The 11170-nt window shown below is 50.1% G+C and overlaps 1 protein-coding gene across 3 annotated transcripts in view; it reads right to left on the reverse strand.

Annotated features, from left to right (window-relative positions):
- The window catches only part of SHROOM3 (shroom family member 3), a 52178-nt gene extending 42609 nt beyond the window's left edge, over positions 1-9569 (reverse strand). For 2 of the 3 annotated variants that reach the window (XM_055724302.1, XM_055724282.1), the window contains exon 1: positions 137-286. The gene's annotated coding sequence lies outside the window, so the exon portion shown is untranslated. Of the gene's footprint in view, positions 1-136; positions 287-9460 lie in introns of those variants that run through there. The other variant, XM_055724292.1, reaches the window with a different exon arrangement.
- Positions 9570-11170: the final 1601 nt, after the last annotated feature.

Below are 11170 nucleotides of genomic sequence, written 5' to 3' on the forward strand. Positions count from 1 at the left end.
ATTAAAACGATTCCATGGGAAAAGGCTGCAGGCTCCCCCCAAAAAAACCACTTTTTTTGCTGAAAAAAGTTATGTTCTCAGAGACAGATTAAATAAGCAGAAGTTATTTTCCCAGAATTGCTCTTTTTACACTCACCCTTCAGAACAGTAATATTTTCCAGATACAAAAGGGCTGTCCTAGGGCTGGGTCTGAATGTCAGGTGTGCCCCACCTGGGACCTGGCCACAGGGTGCAGACCCAAGACCTGAAAGCCCTCACCAGGAACCTCTTCCAGCAGCACACAGGAGACGGGGCCAGACTCAGTCTGCTGGTGCAGTGGTTTATGTGAGCACTTCCTAATATGTAAACGCAAACCAAACTAGGTCAGTTCAGAACAACAATTTAAATGGTTTAAAGCTAAAGATTAAGGGAGTGCTTACAGGAACCGTTCCAGTGGCAGATGGATGAGATCTCTGGCACTGATGAGCAAGTGAGGGCATTAATCTCTTCCACCAGCACAGCTGGATCTCTCTTCCTGGCTTCTATATGCACTGTACTTTAAGGAACACATCCTGAAATTTCACCCTAGCAGTAATCTCTTGAAAATATCGATGTTATTGAAGCGCTGGAACAGCAGCTCAGACGTTTTTTGAAAAGCTGGCCACAGCAGTTGGTACTGAGTAAGTGACCACCTGAGCATCTGTTCAGAGGGGGCAGAAGAAAGCCTCACACTCGTACTTGTCACAGGCATGATGGACATTCAACATCAAGAACCCACTGAAGTCTGCAGCTGAGTTATCCCTTTGCTCTCTAACCTGACTGCTTCTGCGGTGTTTCCTGGTATGCCAGATTTTAATTGCAGTAACTTGAAGGGTGGAGTGTACAGGCCTAAATCACCTTCATGGGTGTAGTAATGCCTAATCCCCAGAATATGAGCTACTTCTTATGAGCCGTTTCTCCCTCCCACTCACCCACTCCTTCCTGGACAAATTCCTGCATCCCTTACTCAACACAGCATGCATTTACTTCCTCAGGACTTCAGCAAGAGATTTGCTCAAGTGAAAAATGAGTATAGATTGAGTAAGGAGATAAGGATTTGGCCAGCTGCTTTACAAAACATCTCTGCAGCACCTGCAGTATCATTTTGCACTGAGTTCGGAGACCTGTAGTTCTCAGGGACTGCACTATAGAAAAGCCGAAAAATATGGTTACTATAGAAGGCAGCTATGCCTGTTAGTTGTCCATCCATCCCTGAGTCAAGAAATGCTGTCCTTTGTTCGTCACACCTCCACTTGGTTCATCACACCTGTTAACTAGACAGATCCAGTGGAAAACCAATGTACCGGCCCAGGGAGGGCACAAAAATAGCCTTGGCAACAGCAGAAAGACGTGAGCTTTTCAGGTACATACTGAATCCAAAGAGCGTGGTATAAGCACAGAGCAAACAAAAGCCTGCTGAATTTGCAGATTTGCAAGCTGGCTGATCACCTGCTTGCATTTTTATTTTTAATGAGTACAGTGAGTTTGCTGGAGTTATTGCTCCCCTGCAGCAGTGATATCACAGCTTTTTGTAACTTCATCCATAAATGCAGCTACAAATCAATACAGGCAGCAAAGCCCATGGAAGTGAAGCCATTCGAATTACAAATGTTCCCAAGCCAAAGCTCTGCCCTCTGAGAATTTTGTGATTCTTTAACTTTCGATCAAGATAGAGTACCCAAAGCAAGATACAGAAAAGGTGGCTGCTAAGCTACAAAATTAAATAAACATCTGTTTGTTACTCAAATTATTTTTAGCATCTGCCAGTCCAGCAGAGATGACGCCTATCTAACAAGAGTTTAGAAGAGGATGAGGACTGCAGCCATGACAGGACACAGCAGATGAGAGAGGAACCCTCGGCCCCTCTTGCCTGGTGCTATACCTCAGTGCATCCCCACTGTGCTCAGACAAACCACCTCGAAGGAGGATCCGGCTTTCCTGACTCCGCTGCCTCCCAGCAGCAACGGAGGGCCCTGGCACCCACAGCTCCTCCAACAATGGCAAGGGCCAAGCGCCCACCCCTGCCCTGCGAAGCCAGCTGGAGCGCAAGGTGGGGGCAGCCACACCAAGCCTGGTGCCAGTGGTGCGGGAAAGGCAGCCCCACCACCACCCCACCGCACATTCCTGCCGCCAGCGGTGAGGGGTACGCTCAGGAACATGCACAGAGCAGCTAATTTTAAAAAAGGAAGCAAGAGGGAGGTGAAGAATAGGGAGGGCTGTAAGCGACAATAAAGCAATTATTCCAGTTTCAGCAGGCTGGGGAAGCATTGTAAGGGTGGAAAAGACAAGTGGGCTCAAGTCTCATGATTAACGCTGAATGGAGATGGATGAGAAACTAACACTGGAGCCACAAAAACCTTCGCAGTTGCCAGCAGCCGGGTCTTAGCCCCTGGTGGGATGCTGTCTGTCCTTGTGTGGCACGGCTAAGTAAAGATTTAACTCATAGCTCTCTACATGATGAAATCTTATACAGCCTACATTAGAAACAGGATTAAGTAACGTCATCACTGATATGTGAACAACTGCTAAGGAGTAAAGAAGTCATGAACATTTTTCTTTTAATCACAGGACTGGGGAATGTAGACATTTCAGGCCATTTAGGAGCATAAATAGACCTCTGCCTTCCTCCTGCTGAAAGATATCATAAGCATCCTTCCCATACATAGCCCTGTGTGCTGCACCCAGGGTGCTCTTCTTTCTATGCACCCTGCCAACAGGAAAACTTTTCCCCCTCTTCCCCATCACCTTGTCTATTGTGTTTTGGTCTGACAATCCTGAGTCCAGACCCAAATAATTCCTTGGGGTCAAAGCAAGATCTGAAGCTGGGACTGTGGATGTTCTACTGCATGCTGCAGGGCTGGATTAGCGCTCGTGGAGGTGGGGAAAAGCACATACACACACACCTGGATGAGGTCAGGGTCTTCCCCGGTGATGCTGCCCTTGAGTACCAATGGAGCAAAGCACCTAAGGAACAGTTAAGAAAAGTGACACTACAGATTAGCATATGGCTTTGATCTCCAGGGAAATGTCTCAAATCCTGCTGGGTTCCCAGGAACGTGAAGGTGCTACTCTGTAGATAAGGAGTCTTTCACAGCTCTGGGGAAACCCAGAAAACCCCACTTAAGCAAAATGCCTATCAGCTTTCAATGGGACCTTCCTCATAAGTCACTTAAGACACATCTTAAAAATCCAGCCACTCTGAAACAGTTTGAAATGCTTTTCCTTAGAGCAGCTCCCAGCACAAGAAAGCGCAGAGGAGATGACGACCCGCTGCAGGGCTAACTGGCAGTCTGACTTGAGGTCTTCCACAGCTAAGCAGAAGAAAGCCATTTACAAGTTAACAGAAGACAGCTCAACACGAAAAAATATTATTCCCCAGTGTGAACATCAGCACCCTCTCAAAGGAAGCCACATCTTTGCTAGGGACATGTGATGATCTGTAGTCAAAGTCTGGAAAGCTCCGCTCTGCATGCCAATAGGAAAAAGCAATACATATCCCCAGTCTCAGCCTCTGCTCATACACAGGATACACTGTGACCATCCTCATTAAAAGAAAAACCCTCCAAAATTAGTCTTGGTGGAGCCAGCCCCAAACACAAATTGTCATTTGAGTCAGAAGTGCCAAACTCTTTCACAGAGTGAACAGCAAACCCAAATCCTATTAAACAGCCATCAGTGTCAATATTTATTCCTCACAAATCAGGGACAAGTAGCCTAACAAATGGTGTCAGACTGAGCCTGGTGAGATGGAAGAGGAAGGGGATAGCCTTGGGGAAAGGACATGACATTAATCAGCATCACCCCTGCAAAACCCTTGACAGAAACAAGGTAGTAAACTCATTAGCCACTTAGAAACTAAGCTCCTTTTTTTGCTTCACACAGTGATAGCCCACAGTTTCCAGCCCGAAGGTTTGGCATCCTTCACAATAAAGTCACTGGGGCCCATAAAATCTTTTCCTTTCAATCTACCTCTCAACACACACCTCACTCTGGTCCAGAGAGGCTTACTGGCTTAACTGCTCTCTTCCCTGACGCAGAGCAGCCCCGTCCTGATGTCTGGACTGCAATGCATTAAGCCCTCAAATTAGCATGAAGTAAGAGAGCTCCCAGGCAAAAGATGTCTGCACAGGAAGACAAACAAATACAACGATTTCACAAGGCAAACTCCTTGGCTGCAAGAGCAAATATTGCAGCTTCTCCTTCTCCCCATGGATCGTTCCTGCCCCTGGGTGGTAGTATATGCCGTCTTGCACCATGCATGCAGCCACACTGCAAACCAGGGAAGGGAACCAGCCCAGCTTAATTTCTGCCAGATGACTCTGCTGAAGGTGCCTGTGCCAGAGCCTGGAAACAGACCCAGCTTTCCTGTTTGTCTCATCACCAAAAGGAGTTCACACTGGGTGAAACACAATGATGGTGCCAGGTCTTTCGACTGATGTAGCTCAATGAAGATACTCAGATTTGTATTTGCCCCTCACTTGAGACAAGCTAAATTTTGGGTTTGTTTATATGCTGTTGCTAGGCCTTCTTTTACCCCTGCATTTTTTTGTTTCTCTTTAATGCTTGCTACCTTATTCCTCGTCCTCTGCACCTGGAACAGCCAGAACTAACACATACCCTTAACTGACAAACTGTTGGGAAATCTGCTTAAAAAGAACTTGTGAGCTGTGTAAAAATACAGTTTCCTTCTCCTTGCCTAGATGGGAAAACACAATATTAAGGCAAATATACTGCAGGTTTGATCTCTTCATCAGGGCTGGAGCTTAGTTTTTAGAGCTATGCCTTACAGCATGTAATTTGCTCCCATCTATCCCGGGAAACTTAAGCTGCCATAGCATGATTAGGATGCAGCCATCTTGCACGGGGGGCCCTGTCCCCACTATAACTGTACTGTGTGCTGAGCATCAGTTATCATCACGTACTTTACTTAAATTAGTCTGAAATGGAGTCTGTCTCCAGTCTGGAGCCTGTTTGTAACTGCAAAGGAATCTGTGCCTTCTGTAACACATGAGACAGGATCAGGTCACTGCTGGAGAGCACTTGGCCTGGCTATTTTTATTGTCTGCCTGAATACTTTTCTTCAACACTATTTTAAGTTGCTGAAAGAATAGTGAGGATGAGATTTTTTAAAAAACAGATACACTGATAATCCATAGGAACTATGTTTTTTTAACTTTTGGACATTTCTCAAATCTTTGCCCTTGTTGCCAGGATGCTGAAGGCATTCTGAAGTCACAACATGATGAAATCTAATCAGGGTGAAGTGGGCTGGTTTCATTTTCATCAGATTCCTCTTTCAAAAGTACAAATTTACCCTTCTTATCCCTCTCCCTACCACTAGAACTGAGCCAACACAGCAGTTACCGCTTTCTCAAAAAAACCCCACCCAACCCTCTCTTCCATCAAGAACAACTGATGATTGAAATTCTTCATGTTTCTTTAAATTCAAAGGACAGTGCCACTAAGCACTGGTGTAATTAGAATGTAAAGTATTAGAGAAGTGGCTCTGTCTGAATACAGGCAAGCATGCATCACATCACAGTTAGACAAGCTTTTCACTCAGACTTGGTAACAACTCCCCCAAATCATCGCTTTCAAACATCCACAGGCTTTTCTTATGCATTGCTTCTTTCCACTTGGCTATCACAAAGTTTGAGATGTTTATATCCTGTTGCAACTTTGGGTTCTTTGGAGTGAATCATCTAGTTTCAACACAGCACTTGCCAAGAAGAGGGAAATGCTTGTGAAGATGAGCATGCACACCGACAGTTTACATCCTTCTCAGTCTCCTCTGCAGGACAGATGACCCTGGGGGAGCACCCGTGTTGCATCCACGAGTGAGAGGCAGCCGCAGTGACAGGAGATGGGTGACCCACTCTGCTTGATTGCCACTGTCAAAATGAGGGATGGTGCCATCTCAGAGGCTGTCAGACAGGGTGGGTGAGAAAGCGGGAGGCTGTGAAATCCTGCTTTTGGACTGGAGTCAGGCCTTGTCTAAAACTGGTACAAGAATTAGGGAAACACTGTCATTGTCTTTCCCCTGGTTTACAGGAGTTTAGCTGAGCTCTAGGTATTGTTCATTCAGGGCAATGCGCTTTATCCCTACTGTGCAGCTTGCTTGTATGCCCGGTGTTATAAAGGTAGTCTTTGTGTGGCAAGACTCAAGACTCCCAACTGCACTCTTACAGGAATCCAGAGCACAAATAAGCTTCCACTTGGGGACATTCATGAATAAGCATTTGTAACGGGCAATTACTACTTAATTTCAGATGTCTGACCTGTCATAGATTTGGGGCTAGGCCTGCAGCTAGCAAAAATCAGCTTCATTCCACTTCCACATCAATAATAGGTTCTCCTTCCCAGTGCTCTGATAGCTCAAGCATCTGATACAGTGTGAAGACTGTGGCTATGGTGGGCCTGATCCTGCTGATCATAATGATCACGACATGCTCACGTTAATGGCCATGCTGACAAGAGTGAAACTGGTGCTCCGTTCTGGCATGTGCTGAACACCTACATCTCACACTAGAGTCAGAACTGTACATCCTTCAGCCTCACTCACATTCTCACCAGTTAAAAGGAGGAGCGGAGGAACACAGAAAAGAAAAAGAAAGAGCCAGAGGCCCTGTTGGGTCTCACTGATTGTACCCTGTGGTCCAGAAAAGCATATTCAGATGAGTTTCCAAAACACAGATACTTTCCCAGCATGCTGCTCAGTCTGGGAAGGCTGAGTACCTCCCTGCCAGGGGCAGAGAGGAAGATGGGAGAGATGGTGCTGTGCCAGCAGGATCAAGCCACTTTTGTCAGGGCTCTGTGAGCAGAAGGAGCACAAGGGATTAAAATCCTTCCTGAAATTCTGATCATAATAATTACCATAAGCCATTCTCTACTCCCACATCCAATAAACTCAGTCAGCTCGCCACTGCGAGTACTAAGAACTCATCACATTAGCTCTGCTGAAACCCATGCTAAGGGTCAAGTCAGCCTATCACAGGTTTAAAATTGACTGCGCGTTGTTGAATCACAGCCCTCAAAACCCTGATTCCAGGTTTCACCCCTTCTCCTACACCTGTAACGCCATTCCAGAAGCAGAGGTACTGCAGTCTTCACCTGGATGTCCAAAGGCCAGACACTGAGCCACAGTTACCAAACACCCAGTGCTGGCCATAACTCTTTGTCTAAACAAACATTAACCAAGCTAGAAATTCTGATGGGAATCATGCAGGACTAGGGAATGGTGGCATTATAAAATACCCCATTTGATGTCATATCCTGCTTATTTTACATACTTACACTGCCACTGAGGTGAGGAAGCCCAGGTATGGACCAGGCCCCACCGTGCCAGATGCTCTGCGAACAGCACGGTGAAGGACGATTGCTCACCTGGAGGGTTTACCATTCAAGTAGGGTCCATCCTAACTAAACAAATGCAGGAAGGATGTTTTCCCCATCGCTGCTGTCCCCTCAGCACACTTCCCAAGTCCAGCTGCTCACCAATGCCAACCGCATCCTACTGCGAGGAGCACAGCTTTTCTCCTGTTCCTGCCAAGAGCTAGGCCACTACGCAGAGGGAGAAGGGCTCTACATCACATCACTTTTCTCCTCATAAAGAATCCGGGGTCTGCTTGTTTGCCACCTACTGAACACAGGGAGGTTTGATGAGGCTCTTGGCTGCTGTGGAATCACAGCTTGCCTGTCTCCCAGAGGCAGGACTCCCACCTGCCACAGTAGCAGCCCTCTCTGCAGAGCAATGCCAAGGAGGCTGGAGCTGACTGTATGTAGTCGCTGGCTTCTCAGCAATGTTTTGTACCTAAACTTCTGGCGTCCTGATCCCTGGAAGAAAAGCCTCTGTGATTATTAAATGACAGCCTGGACTTCCCATTACAAATTACAGTAATCCTTATTCTGGTCAAACTGAACTTCCCTCTGATTTAAGAACCACAGGTGCCAAGCATCACTCAGTATGGGCCAACAAGTCCTCAGGCCTCTAAATCCCTAGGTTACGAATCTGCAGGAGCACCCTTCTCCCTCCCAAGCACAGGCTGGCCTAGACTTCACCTTTCTTAATCAGAGTTTTAGGGCAGTGATTTTTTCCTAACACTGTTCCTACTGGAGTTGAGGAAAATCTTGACGAACACCTAGTAGGGCCTGAGTCAGACCTCCGCTGCTGAGAAAACAGACCAGGCTGCTGAGATACACCCTGCTGCTTGCTGGGCAAAAGAGGGCAAAACACAACCAAGGTTTGGGATGAAAAATGCATGTGCTTGAACGGGTGCTGCTGGTGTCACCTAATGGACAGGCAGCACTGAACAGATAGGAAATTTAAGGCTGAGTATAGGCAGAAGAACATGCAGAGGTCAGCTTTAAAAGGCATTATAGCAGGGAAGAAGAGAAAATGGACCTCTGGAGCTTCAGGGCAGAGGAAGCTGAGGAGAAAATTGCAGTGAAGGCAAATGCACAAAGGAGGTTTGCGGGTCACATTCCTCCCAAAGATGCTGGCTGATAATGTTACATTTGAATATAATTCTGTTCTTAGCCATTTTAAGGACTCTGTGGGTCATTCCAACCAGGTGATAACATTTCTCAGCTTCTCTCCCAGTATCTCATTGCAAGGTGCCTGCCAGCAGAACTACCTCCAAGAACACTACACTACTTACTAAAACATGCAACAGCCACGCTGTGTGCGCCAACAGAAACCTCCTGCTGTTCAGATGCCCAGCAACTCCTTCTAGAGAAAGTGCTGTAAGGGGACCCTTCAAACACCAAAGCCCTGGCCCAGCTGCAGCAGGGACAGACAGGGTAGCTGAATGCCGTGCTGCTAGAGGTGTGCGTGCAACCAGAGCAAAGAGATGGGTTTTATGTCGCACGTGGAGAATCTCTCCGAGTAATACGGACAGATGGAAGCATAGCATGGCGGGGCCTGATGCTACACCCCTTCTTTCCCCGCATCCAGAGGCTCCAAAACCACCAAACAAGAACATGGCACCTGGAACTGGACGGGGCTGCCACCTCCAACTGCCTTCCCCTGGGGGGCTCCGCCCGTGCCAGGCGGGACCGCCGCCCTTTGTTAGCCCTGCCCTGCCCGCGCCGGGGCCTCTGCCCTGGCCGGGGACACCGGACCCCCCCGCACCGCGGCTCCCCCGCACGCCGGCTGCCGTGCAGCCCGCTCCCCGTCCGCCACGCTCCGTGCACCCCGCGCACCCCGGGAGCCGTGCCCCCCGGCGCCCCGCGCATCCCCGACCGCCATGCCCCCCGGCATCCCGCGCACCCCGGCCGCCGCGCATCGCCCCGCCCTCGCCCCGCTGCATCTCTGCCCTGGCCGCGGGACACCGGCCCGCCCGCACCGCGGCTCCCCCGCACGCCGGCTGCGGCGCAGCCCGCTCCCCGTCCACCCCGCTCCGTGCACCCCGCTCCCCGCGCCCCGGTCCCGCTCCCGCCGTACCTCCCCGTGCCCCGGGGCGCCGGCACCTCCCGGCGGCTCCGCGCTCACAGCCGCACCGGACGAGGGCGCCGGAGCCCGGCGGCAGCGGCGGCGGCTCCGGCCGCCCCCGGCAGGTGCCGCGGCGGGCAGCCCGCCCCCAGCGCCGCCCCGCCGGCCCGGCCCGGCCAGGGGGAGCCCGCCCTGCCAGGGGCTGCCGCGGGAGAAGCGGCGCAGGCGGGGGGGGGGGGGGCGAGGGGGGCCGCGGGAAGGCTGCAGCCTGAACCCCCCGGCCAGACAGATGGTGCGCCCCCCCCCCCGCTTCCCGCTCCCCTCAGCACCCAGCGGTGCCGTCCACATCTGGCCGCTGCACCCCGCCCGGCTGCACAGCCCGCCCACCGCCCACCGCCGCCCGGGCCCCCAGCGAAGCGGCCCCCACCCGCAGCCCCGCTCGTAGCTCCTCCGGGGCTCTGCCGCCAGCATCAGCTCAGCCTGAGCTCCCGTCTGGCCGTGGTGCACAGACCTCCTCAAAGCACCGCCATCCGTTCCCTGATGTGTCCCGGGAAAGGTCCAGCCCCGCCATCCCATAAATCCGAGGCCACGGGGCTGCGTCGCGGGTGCCGGGCTGGCACAGTGAGCCTGCACCATCGCAGCCTCCTGCCCTCGGGGGTGACTCTCACCCGCCACAGCAAGTCAGGTCAGTGCGGGGCTGGCTTTAACAGCATCTGCTGTCACAGGTTTGCTTCGTACAGGACATTTAATCAGCAAATGAGACATACTAAATTCATTTAAAAGCTACACGAAGCTGAACAATTGTATCTCATGGAGGAAGATGACAGGCAGAGGCGAGATAAATAAACCCTTCTCATTTCTCATAGTTACTGTGAATAGCTAAAAACACCCCAAACCCATTCAAGCTGTGGAATTAGTTGTGTTACACACAGGGGAAGGAGTTGAAGTAGGAATTTGTGCTTCTAATGCCCTGTTCCTGGCTGGTATAAAATGCACACAGTGCTGTTACTGAGCCGAGCTGGTTTATGTCTAGGCATTAAAGCTGCCAGACTTCATGTCGTGGAAGTCTTCCTGGCTTAAGACAGCAGGATTTCACTTTCCTCTTCCCAGTGATGACAGATTTTGCAGGTGAAATGAAATAGGTTTCTGCTTTCCCTCCCTGCCACTTGCCATCCACCTTTTCCTGCCCTTTTGATGCCTAACACCTTCCTCTCCCTTTCTGCCCTGTATCCTCCCTTAGGACACCTGGGGTTTTGTCTGGTAGCTGTCTCCTCTCAAGAGGTGGCTCCACGTTCACCCTCATCCTTTGGATTTGCAAATGGACATTAACACAGCACCTGCTCCCCACAGGGCAGCCTTTACCACCACCCCACTGTGGGCTGCTGGGAGCACCAGAGCCATGCAGAAGGAAGATGACAAGTCTGGGGGGGAACACGATGCGTATTCACTGAAGGAAAGAAAATCCCTTTTGACCCCAAGGAGGTGACTGAGGGAGATGCTGGAAAAGATCCTCTTCACAACATGAGTTACCATAACAGATCTTTCATCCAGGAATGTCCAAAGGCTATCCAAAAATACCCCTATTTTACAGAGGGAGAAATTAATATTTTATACAGGGAGGAAAAGGGATATGCCCTTAATTCGAGTGGGAAAGGATCCCACTTTCCAAGGCGCTTTTCACAAACGGCTTCCCTGTAGCCGTTTATTCACTCACTATTAAGC

The sequence above is a fragment of the Falco cherrug genome, chromosome 1 (assembly GCF_023634085.1).
Source record: "Falco cherrug isolate bFalChe1 chromosome 1, bFalChe1.pri, whole genome shotgun sequence".
Lineage (NCBI taxonomy): Eukaryota > Metazoa > Chordata > Aves > Falconiformes > Falconidae > Falco > Falco cherrug.